Source organism: Rhamphochromis longiceps, linkage group LG22 (assembly GCF_057381845.1).
Source record: "Rhamphochromis longiceps isolate RC_006_pf linkage group LG22, R_longiceps_female_GT1.1, whole genome shotgun sequence".
Taxonomy (NCBI): Eukaryota; Metazoa; Chordata; class Actinopteri; order Cichliformes; family Cichlidae; genus Rhamphochromis; species Rhamphochromis longiceps.
Genome location: NC_140577.1, coordinates 2,073,639 through 2,085,496, shown reverse-complemented (window position 1 = coordinate 2,085,496; position 11,858 = coordinate 2,073,639). Strand labels below are relative to the sequence as shown.

The following is an 11,858-nucleotide window of genomic DNA, read 5'->3' as shown; positions in this document are numbered from 1 at the left end:
TAACACACCTCTGCAACATTACATGAGAGTCGGGCACTCGGCCTCTGGATTTGTAAATCTGGGCTGGTGGGTTCAAACACTCCTCAGCCTCCCTGAGAAGGTTTATGTCAGAATATTGAAGGAGAAACTCCATCCAATTGTGAAATCTCAAATTCAGAGCAACAGTGTGGTTTCCATCCTGGTCATGCAGCACTGGACGAGCTCTTCATTCTCTCCAGGATGTGTGGGAGTGATGAGCCCAGCTTACTGTAGGTTGGTTGAAGTTGAGTGTGAAGTAGTTGGGATGACATTTAGCACCTTCAATTCTGAGGTTCTCAGCTGGAAAAGGGTGTTGTGCCTGTTTAAGGCTGGAAATGAGTTTCTTCCAAGTAAAGAAGTTAATGAATCCTTGAATTTTGTTCTCGAGTGAGAAAAGAAAGCAGCAGGATGTTAGAAGCCAGATTGGTGCAGTGATCCTGTCTGTTGGGGTGAAGAGAGAGCTGAGCATGAAAGTGCTGCTGATTTATCAGATGAGCTACATTCTTACCTTCACCTCAGTAATGAACACAAGCTGTGAGTACTGACTGAAAGAGTGAGATACAAGGGGTGGAAACAAGCTTCTACCTAAAGGTGTCTGTGGGCTCAGAGCTGGAGCTCCTCCACACTGAAAGCACCTGACTAGGATTACACCTGTGTGCTACTTAGGTGTTGGAGGTTTGTCCAACTGGAGGACACACGTTGTCTTAATCATTCAATTCAGTTTTACTTCTACAGCTCCAAATCACAGCAACAGCCTCAAAGTGCTTTATGTTGTGAGGTCGACCCTACAATAACATTACAGTAACAAGTTTGCTGTTTGTGTGTTTTCCAGTGAAGTAGGAGAAACTCTGCAGTGTGGGAACAGGAACTAAACACAATCAGGTCTGCAGCATCAAATCATTTCACTTCTAATGTTCAAAATCAAACATCTAACATATTGGAATCAAATTCCTCACAGCGTGTCATGATTCCCACCACAATCAGCAGATACAGCACTCCCAGGTTCACTTCAAAAGCTCTGAACCAGCTTCTTCTCACAGCTGGAAGCTTCTTCTCGGTGTGAACATCTACAAAGATAAAACAAAAAGTCCATTTATGAAGCACTAATGAGAGACTTTGGAGCTTTTTATTAATCCTCACTGTAGGAATGATCCCAGTAGAAAGTAAATCAGATTTACCAAACAAATTAGTCGAGTTTGTTAAAAAGTTACAGGAACTCAAACAAGGACAAAGTAACATTAGTCCATTCCAGCTGTTGTGATCGGTCGGTGCATTTCTGGCCACTTCTTGGTCGCAGCTTTTGAATAGATCAGTGAGAGAAAAACAATCCTCCTCTCAATATAAGGACTAAATGAGCAAAACTATCCTGATGGACGTGAGGGAACGTAGAAAGAAGTGTAGAAACCTGAGGGACAAATATGGAGGAGAGTCCCAGAATATTAGTTTGTATGACGATCACCTGCACGCGGGTCAGAGCTGTGAGGAAAGTGTAATGCTGAGGAACAACCATGAACTGTGGAAACTTTAAAGCTGATTTATAACAGAGTGGTGCTGGGTGTGTGTTACTCTGTGTTTGTGCTTCAGTTACACTCAGTTAGCTTTCTGCTAGCTGTTTCCATCAGTTTGCTTCTCTCCTCTCTACACTCACTCATACTGCATTTTGATGCAGCTGAACTCACAATGAATCTGCATCTTTCTGTTCCTGTTGTCAGACCACAGAACAACTATGAACTACTGATTTAAACGTGCTGCATTAACTACAGGGGGAAGCTGCTAACACACTGGAGCTGCATACCAAGCTGCTGCTCTGCACCTCTGAAAGACGCATTTTTGGAAGCACAACATTGTCGGACAAACTCGACATTCACATATGTTTAAAACAATGACTGTGTGGACAATCTGGCTGTATTTACAGTCATGTTATCACTTGGAGAGGAAGCAGAAAGAGCTGTGCTGCTCCTATTGGCTGCTTCTCTCTGTCACTCACAGACCTCTTCCTGAAAGCAGAGCAGCAGCTGAACCAGTTGGACTTGAAGCCACAGACACTGAAACAGTCAGACGGTTAGAAACGGAGCTCCTAACTGGGAGTAAACAGGCCCAGTGCAACAAATGATCTGTGTGCCAGTTTGGACTGGAAACATATTCTGGGCACATGTGACACGAACACTAATATGTCTTAAAGTGGTCGGATATCAGAGCTTTAAAAGACACTGGACAACACTTTCATCACCAACATTTTCTTTGGTTTGGTCACTTTGATGATTTCCTGCTTACCAGCTTCTTGTAGGCCAACGTCAGGGTGCTGCTCTCCATCATCTAACACCTCCACCTCACTCTGCTCTCTCACTCCTCCATCCTCTTGGGACCCTCTGCTGTATTTCACCCTGAAATCTTCAACACTTTGAATTTCTGTAGACATTTTGAGCTGAAAGATCTTTGAGCAGCTTCACCGTCTGTCTGTGTCTTTAAGTCCGACAGCTTTGAAGAGAAAACAAAGAGGAAGTAAAACAGGACGAGTCACAGTTCTTCTGACACGTCAGGAGGCGTCAGACTGTCAGTTATGTACAAATGAAAACAACATTCAACAAGATCTGAAGTTCAGTTACAAGAATGTAAAACACTGGAAGAAGTTTTGTTTTTAATATTTTCTATCACAGAGATAATAAGCTTTAACTCAGCAGCTGCAGTATGTTTATAATAACACGGCTTTGTTAGACGCTGCCTTCTACAAACTGTAAGCACATCGAAGCAGCAGAGAGAAGAAGTGTTTGTGACACAGGAAATATGTCAGAGTGAACTATTTATTCATCTTTATTTTTACCAGCACAGAAACTAACAGGGCAGCGTGGTGCTGCAGTGGTGAGCACCATCACTTCTCAGAAAGAGAGTTCCTGTTTTGGGTGGAGTCTTTCTGTGTGGAGGCTCATGGTCCTGGTCTGTGAGCCAGCGTTTGTGTTTGACGTCTGATTCTGGTTCATTTCATGTTCTGAGGTGAAGTTTTGGTCATGATTGTTGTGTCTCTGTTTGTGTCCCAGGTCTTAGTTTGTTATCTAGCCTCAGGTTTTCTGTTATCATCCCCCCTCTGTGTCCCCGCCCTCTTCCTGTGTTAGTATCTCTCTGTGAAGTCAGTCTTGTCTCCATGCTGATTGGCCTGTTCCCCAGTCGTGTCTCTGTTTCTCTCCCTCCCTCTGTTCCCTGTGTTCAGTCAGTCTGTGTCTCAGTGTGTGTTTCTGCTGTTTCCTGTTTTACTCTGACAGTCTCTCGTCCTGTGTGCATCTTGTTTAGTTTTGCTTCCTGGTCTCGTTAGTTTGATTATGTTCAGCTTTGTTCCCACCTGTGATCTGTTCCCTTGTGTTTCTTCTCACAGCCTCCTTCATTCCCTCCAGCTGTGTGTTCGTCTGTTTAGTATTTCTTGGTCTAGTTATGGTGTTTTTGTAGTCAGTAATAAATTGTCTTTAAGTTTGGTTTCTGTCTCCGACTCCCACATTTTATCTGCTATCCTGCCTTGCCTCACACAGCGGTACATGACAGGAGATCTTGAGCACTAAAATAAAGCAGCAGACTCCGACCTACAAGTGGCAGCAAGTAGCCGTTTCCTTTCTTGAGGAAAAGCTGAAGTGGAAGCGTTGGCTCACCCCTGGTAGGAGCACATTTTCAGTGGTACTCACCGGGCTCTAAGGGGTCCTCAAAGACGCCGTGTTCGTCCACCTGCTGCCCCGCCTGCACCTGATGCTCTGCAGCTGAAAGTGGGCATCATCCACCCATCTCTGGTTGCTCACGGGGGTTGATCAGCCTCTCTGCTGCCCGCTCATTGGCCTGCCTCCTCATAAGCTCTTCCACCTCGATCCTCAAAGAGTTTCCTGTCTGGGGCCATCAGAGGCTCAATTATCCGGTTTCCCTTTTTCCTTCACCAAGAAGAAAAAAGTGCAGATTTCCTTCTCACGTGGAGCAACAACCTATCACCAGCTGCCGACTCCACCTGGATGATGCCGTTTTGCTCGCCGGAGATTTTACGGGCCGGCTCATCACAGGCTCTTCAGCTGGAATGATGTTGCATCAACAGCTCCAAACTCTCCTGTTTCCTCAGGCCGGAGGAGACGACGCTCCTACTATCCTCCCTCTGTGAGTAAAACTGACGATTAGACTCTGCTCTTTGTTCCCACCTGTGGTCTGTTCCCTTATTGTTTGTATTCATTGTCTGCATTCCCTTGTGTTGCTTGTTGTTGGGTCTGAACATACGACCCTGCTGGATTCAGACCACGAGAGACTGCAAACACAACACAAGAGCCACTGGTACGGTTTGCTTGCAAGGGGAGATTGCCTCCCAGAACTGACACAAGCTCCCTGTAGCCAACTCCAAACTCCCCTCGCAGCCTTTTATTCAGAGAACACACACTGTGAATGTGTTTGTATGTGTGTGTGTGTGTCTGTATACGTGACTTCCTGCTACACAACATCTGTTTACAACCGTTTAACAACATCCCTATTCATAAAAGGGTCATCTCCCCCCACCCTGTATATGGCTTAACCCCCTTAATGGTCCACCATATACAAGCATAGGTGAGCCCATGAAGGGCAGGAAGTGGACGTTCCCGAGCAAATAAGGAAACCAGACTCTTTACATGGAATGTGCCTGCAGTTGAACACTATAGCTGTAGCCTCCCCCACCATCCTACATGCAGGGAGGAGAACAGAAACAAGGATATCTTCAATCATGCAGTTTAAACAAGGTTCACAATTCGAAGCACAACAATGACAATTTTTAACAAAGTCACTCCAACACTTGTCATGATCTCCCTCATCCCTCCAGCTGAGTGTTCTAGTTAGTGTTTCCTGGTTTACTTGTGGTGCTTTTGTAATCAAGAACACCATAACTAGCGCAGCAGCCAGACCCTGAACTTCAGCAGGTAACTGATGAGCAGTCAGGCTGCAGCCTCCGTCTCCACCTGTTCATGCTTCTATGATAGAATCACTGGGTAGACCCAGAACAAGCTGGAGAAATTAGATCTCTTGGCTGGCCTGGGAACGCCTTGATGTTCCCTTGGATAAGCTGGAGGAGGTGTAACTTCCGAGTATCCTGAGTCCTCTGAGTTATCCAGCCAAGCCCCAGGAGGGCTCCTGTCTGCCTCCAAGTCTCCAGAGAAACTCTGCCTTTGCAGCCAATCTTCAAAGCAGCCCCTCCACTGTTAGCAACACGTCCGACCTCCAGAGAAGTTCTTTCATCTCCTCCGTTTTCATACTGTCCACATGTTCTGAGCCTCTTCTCCTCTCTGCTTCCGGGCCAACCCCACCATTGTTTTTGTTCTTTTACGTTTCTGCTCTCTGGTTTTCATTTTAGTTCTGGGTAAAAATCTTCTTACCGACTGCTGTTACCGTCAAATCTGAGCTTCTCTTGGTCGACTCTAAATCAACATTATCCAGAACCAACAGTTTCTCTATAACGATCAATAACTCGCCGGTCTCCGTTTCTTCCTCTGTGAAAAGTTTGGGTATCATCCTTGACTGTACTCTATCGTTCAGTTCACACATTAATGATGTTACTCAGTCTGCATATTTTCAATTGTGCAACATTAATCGTCTCTGTCCTTTTCTCACTCCACATGCCGCTGCCGTTCTTGTTCACAGTGTTGTTACTGCTCGGATCGATTACTGTGATTCATTTCTTTGTGGTCTTTTTTTTTTTTTTTTTTTTTTTTTTTTGCCTGTCCCGTTTGGCTCTTTTGCATCAGAATTGTTGTCTAAAGGCAAAGAAAGATGCCCAACGGATTTACTTTACCAAACTGACCATCCCAGCCTTGCCGTAATGGTCCATTTGATTCACCTTTTATTGTTTATTTTATTTTCACTTACTGAATACGGGACAGACTTGACTGGGGGAAAGAAGGGGAGAAAGAAAGAGGGAAAGAGAAACAGCTGAGAAGAGGGACGGGGGAGAAGGGCAAAAGACAAAAACCAACAGAACGGGCAGAGAAAAAAAATGCATATATCAATCACCTGGGTCACCTGCTGAGAAAGAAAAAAGAAAGCAAGCAGAAGAGAACAAGAGTAATAGAATAAACAACATCACAATGATATATGGGAATATGACAGTAAATACTAAATGTTAAACATTATTGTGCAGCTCATAAGATCAACAGAACACAGTGTGCTTTGAGGTAGGAGCCAAAAAGGGTGTAGTTTGTGGGTGTGATCACCCGTGTGTACACCTGTGAGCATGGACGCGCTTGTTTTTTGTTTTTTTAAAAGGTTCCTTCATGTAATGATCTGCTAGAGGGTGTGGGGGGCCACAGCCCCGTCCTCCAGGGCGTGAAGCAGGTGTGGAGGAGATCAAAACTCCAGACATCCAGAGGCCCCCAGAACACAAGAGACCAAGGAAGACCAACAGAGGGGCAGCCGCGCCACTGTCCCAGATGAGGGCTCACTCAGCAGCCGCGGAGCAGAAGCCAGGGGGAGTTGCAGTGACGCGCCCGTGAGCTCCGCCGGCAGCCAGCTGCGCCTGAGTGACCGAGCCCCAGGCCGAGAGGCCGGGGGCACCCCACCTCCGAAGTGGCCCGAGCGAGCCCCAGGCTCCAGGCCCCGATAAGCGGCCGCCAAGGAGTGAGCCGGTGTGTACCTGGACGCCCATCCCCGGACACAAAGAACCACCAACGCACCGATGTCTGAGGGGGTCCGCCACTGGCAGGGGACGTGGTGGTAGGGGGAGATAGGCCCCCATACCTTGGAGGGCCTGAGATGTCCCCAGAGAGGTGGCGTCTGATACCCAACCTGACATATAGACACAGACATACAGGCACACACAGACACAAACATCCATTCCCACCCTCATGCTCTCATATGCACTTACTCCACACTCAACCAACGTGGAGACAGACATAAAGAGACGTTGTACACACGATCACACTCCCCAAGCGTACTCTACAAACCGGGTCTAGGTGCCCCCGCCCCTGGAGGGGGGCACTGCACCCAGACCCAGGTGGTGTTTCCCTTTTCCCTGCGGTGGGGGGAGGCAGACCGCCCCGACTCCGCAGCAGCAGGAAGGCTCCACACTCCAGACCGCAGTCGGACGGCCAACTCCTCCTCCTAGTCCTAGCCCTCCCGCTCCAGCAGGCCGCAGAGAATGGGGGTGAGAGAAGACTCCAAACCTCCCTCCACCCGCTCATTGTAGTGTTGATGCATGTGTGTTCTAAGGTGCATTTAAAACCCAGGAGGGCTTGGAGCTACCTGCCAGAGAGCAGCAGGTAAGCGCATGGTCCCTCCTGCTAGCCCTCAATGTCTACGTGTATTTAAAATTGAGAGGTGGGCAACGATGCCAGGGGTGAGGTATACACCCTGATGGTGATTTGGACTCCGTGTATCGTGCCCACCCCCAAGATCCTATATGTATGTGTAATGAGAGTGTGAGTAATGTGAATGTCTAAGTTGTGGGATAAAATTGAGGCAGAGGCAGCCAGAAGGGGACAGAGGGGGGGGGATGCCTCCTCTGCACCCTGGTGACATACCCCTACTCCAAGGCCCTGCATGTGTGGGTGGTTGTGGTGGAGCAGGAAGAGGGAGGCAGCTGGAGATGGGGAGGGAAGGAAGGGAGGGGCAGGTGACCCCTCCCTGGGGCCAGCTCCCCCGCTGACCCCAGTAGGCATCCCCATACTCCGCGACCCGCCAGGGAAAGGGGGCCCAGGCCCATCCAGACCGCGGCCCAGTGCAGCAGCGCCTCCCGGCCCCACAGAGCCTGGGACAGTCCACCCAACCCCACCACAGAGAAAACTGCGCCCACCCCCCCACCACTCATCTTCCAGACTACATGAGACAATAGACGCCCAGGCTGAGATCTTCCTCCACCTCTCCTGTATCTCCCCCTCCTGCAGAGAGTTCCTGAGGAGAGGAAAGCTCCTGCAAGATGTGTCAATCTCCCCCACCGGTTGAAGAGCCCCCCAGGTGGCTCGACACACCGGCGGCACCCTGCGCCAGGGCCGGGCCCCCATGCACCCACCCGCCCACAACCCCGGCAACACACCTACCAGGACCCAAGCCCCCAAGGCCCGGCAAGGGCCCCAGCCTAGAGACGGAGCGCCACCAGAACCTCACGCCCATCCCGGACCCACCCAGGGGCAGCCAGGCTACCAGGTCAGTAACCCACGTCCGTCAGCACAGACCCTCCCCTAGCCCCGCTGCACGAAGCTGCGAGGAAACAGTCACCTGAGAGCCAACAGAGCCCCCAACCGGACATGACCGCTACCCCGGGTTGAGCCCCCCAAGGAAGATGCCTCCGGGGAACCCCCCGACGCCCTAAGCCTGTCCCTACCCCCACACCAATCACAACAATGAAGGCGGGACCAAACTATGACCCCCCACCCCCACTAGTTGATGGAGCTGATCAAAGGAGCCCAGAGCAATTGATCTGATGTGGTGGCAGAGGCTGTGTCAAGACTAATGTAATCTAATAGATAATTTCTATATTGGTTAGAATTAAGATTATTTTTATTTTTCCAGTTCATGAGGACTGTTTTCTTGGCTATGCATAGGGCAGTGAAAACCATATGGGTGATATTCTTTTCTGAAGTGACATTATCTAAGCTGCCCAACAAACACACTAAGGGGGAAGTTGGAATGTTACATTTCAGACACTTCGATAAGTCTTCACATATCTCGCGCCAAAACTTCTGAACTGGTGGACAGAACCAAAGAGCGTGGATATAATTGTCCGGTGAATTGGTTTGGCAGTGTGAGCAGTTGTTGGTAGACGTAAAGCCCATCTTGAACATCCGATGACCTGTATAGTGCACTCTATGTAATATTTTGTATTGAATTAATTGAAGACTGGGATTTCTAATTAGATGAAAGGTTTTTAAGCAAATCTGAGACCAGAAGTTTTGGTCTAAGTTAACTGATAAATCCGCTTCCCATTTTGCAATAGGAAGTGATATTGATTCATCTGTTTTAGAAAGCATTCTGTATATTTTGGATAGTAATTTGGGGGTTTTAAGAGTAAGAAATTGAACCACACTTGGTGGTGTTTGTAGTTCAACTTGACCCGGTTTAAATTTCTTTTTTACTATGGATTTAATTTGTTGATATTCTAAAAATCTTTTCTTGTTGATCCCATATTGTGTAACTAGTCCGTCAAATGAAATAAATTCTGTTCCTTCTAGTATATGTTCTAAATATTTGATTCCTTTATCACTCCAATCTGAAAAGTTTATCATATTATTGTTTTGTAATATGTCAGGGTTGTTCCAGATAGGTGTACGTTTGCATGGGATTAATGAAGACGCCGTCAATTTTAGAAACTCCCACCATGCTGTCAGAGAAGAGCTGATGTTGATGCTTTTAAAGCATTCATGTCGTTGGATGTTTGAGCTGATAAATAGTAGGTCTGAGATCTCTAGATTATTGCAGAGTGCTTGTTCTACATCTAGCCAAGGTTCATCTAAGAGGGTGTGTTTTAGCCATCCTGAGATAAACTGAAGCCTGTTGGCTAAGAAGTAGTGCTGAAAGTTAGGCAGTTCTAGTCCTCCTTTATCCTTGGTCTTTTGTAGTGTTTTTAAGCTTATACGTGGGGGTTTATTTTTCCAAAGGAATTTGGACATACATGAATCTAGAGATCTGAACCAATCTTGTGGCGGTTTAGTTGGGATCATTGAGAATAAATAATTTATTTTTGGTAAGACCATCATTTTTATAGCGGCAACCCTTCCCATGAGTGATATGGGTAGACATTTCCATCTAGCCAGATCATCTTCTATTACTGTGATTCATTTCTTTGTGGTCTTACTCAAAAATCCATTAATAAGCTTTAATGTGTCCAGAACTCTGCTGCTCGTATCATCACCAGGACCCCTTCTATAGATCTCATCACTCCCAGTTAGATATCACATCATTGTCAAAATACTTTTGTACACATTTAAGGCTGTTCATCATCTATCTCTGATGATGATCCCGTCTCGGTGTCTTAGATCTCCTTCTTCTCTCTCTCTAGCCCCGCCCCCTGTCTTGCCACCGTGGCCTTCAGCTGCTCTGCTCCTCGACTCTGGAGTTCACGACCTCCTGATTTAAGAAATATCTCTTCCTTCTCCCTCTTTAAGTCTAGACAAAAACTCACTGGTTCAAAATAGCTTATCCCACATAACCTCTCCACTCTGCTATGTTAAATTAGTTTTATGCCTTATGACTTTATGATTGTGTAAACTGCCTGCTTTTCTGTTGCTTTTATTATTCTGCTGTGTACAGTGTCCTTGAGTGTTCTTCAAATAAAATGTGGTAAAATGAAAGTGATGATGGTGGTACTCTAATGTTTCCATTACTGCCACCATCAGGCCAAACTTTGCTATGATTATAATTATTTAAAGTTGTAGTTATTCTGGGACCACTAACTTTTGTACATTTACATATTTTACACTATTTAACCGTTTTTGTTTTTAAAGAGAAGCAGAACGATGTGCAGCCAGAGTTTATTTCAATGTTTAAATGAACACACTGAAGTTACAAGTTGCAGACATGGTACAGAGAGGGTGGAGCTGCCTGCAGCTGTCTGTGGTGCTGAAGCTTTCAAACATTTCATACCAACACTGACTACAACTGTGACCACAGGGGGGCAGCATAGAGCCAGAGAGTGTTAGTGTAGCTGTTCAGCCCTATAGTAAGAAACAAGAAGACTGATGAAGGAAAAGCTTCTTCCACTGGTGTAACACACAGGTTTGTATGAAGTCACACTAACTAACCAGCAGTAACCCACATTTGATCAAAGCAGGGGCAGAACTTTAATAACAGGTTATAATGTGTCATCACAGTTGTTGTCAATCCAAACACACTTTCTGATTGTTGCTGTTTATTGTAAAAGAACAACACACTTGTGGTCTGACCTAATGCTGTAGTGCAACAACAACTATACAAATGTGAGCTCAGTGCAGACTATGCTGACTCACTGCACCATCCTGTGGTACAAAGTGGTATTACATGAGAGTACAGGCTGGCATCAGCTGGATGCTAACTTCAGTTCATATTTAGATGTGTTGAACATGATGTCAGAGATGTTTTCTTCATATTCTGTTGATGTTTTTTAGTTTTGAAATATTTCAAAGTGTCTCCAAGTTAAATGTTGAACCTTTAATATAGCGACACTTAGAGCTCTGAAGCAGTTTTCTCTCTTTTACTATTTAAACAATAAGTTACTGAGTAAGTTATTTTATCTGTAATTAAAGTCATCAACACTTAAAGCTTTATGTGAAATATTTGTTTTTCAAATCAAAATACAACTTCCATATAAAATGCAAAATTAAATATACATGACTCACATAACACAATTAACATTTAATGTCTTTCTGTCACTTTCACATACACAGAGGTATAAAAATGTCCTTCTGATGTTCCAGCTGATCAGAACTTTTAAAATTCTTATTAATCAAACATATTTTTTGCTGAACTTTTACAAACAAGACATTTACTGAAGTTTTAGGACCAACAGGCTGATGAATGAACCAAGTAAAGCAAAGTAAAGACAAGCTGCACTTTGACTTTTATTAGAACAATTTGCTGGAACTACAGAGTAATGAAGTACTTCAAGGTTTTGTGTGGATGACTTCCAACCTTACTGTACAGCACAGAGCACAGAGGGACAATATATGTAATCAATATATGATGCAGAATGAACAAGTAAAGACTGTAAGCTGAGTCTGAGGCTCATGCAGGACATTTCATAGTGAGGTGTCTTTGGTTGGATTATTCAAACATTTACATCAAAGCACCAAACTCATTTCTCACAGATGAAGGTCATTGATTCATGATCATATGACCATATCCATTTCCTATTATAGTCACAGCAGACTCCATAGGAACCAGAATCAGGA

The 11,858-nt window shown here is 45.6% G+C and overlaps 1 long non-coding RNA gene across 1 annotated transcript; it reads right to left on the bottom strand.

The window, feature by feature from the left end:
• Positions 1-256: 256 nt before the first annotated feature.
• On the bottom strand, positions 257-4,240 carry LOC146643062 (uncharacterized). Its single transcript, XR_014909220.1, has 3 exons — positions 3,687-4,240; positions 2,293-2,496; positions 257-1,085 (listed from the first exon to the last, which is right to left on the bottom strand). It is a non-coding gene; the product is annotated as an uncharacterized LOC146643062 (long non-coding RNA).
• Between the last annotated feature and the right edge of the window lie 7,618 nt (positions 4,241-11,858).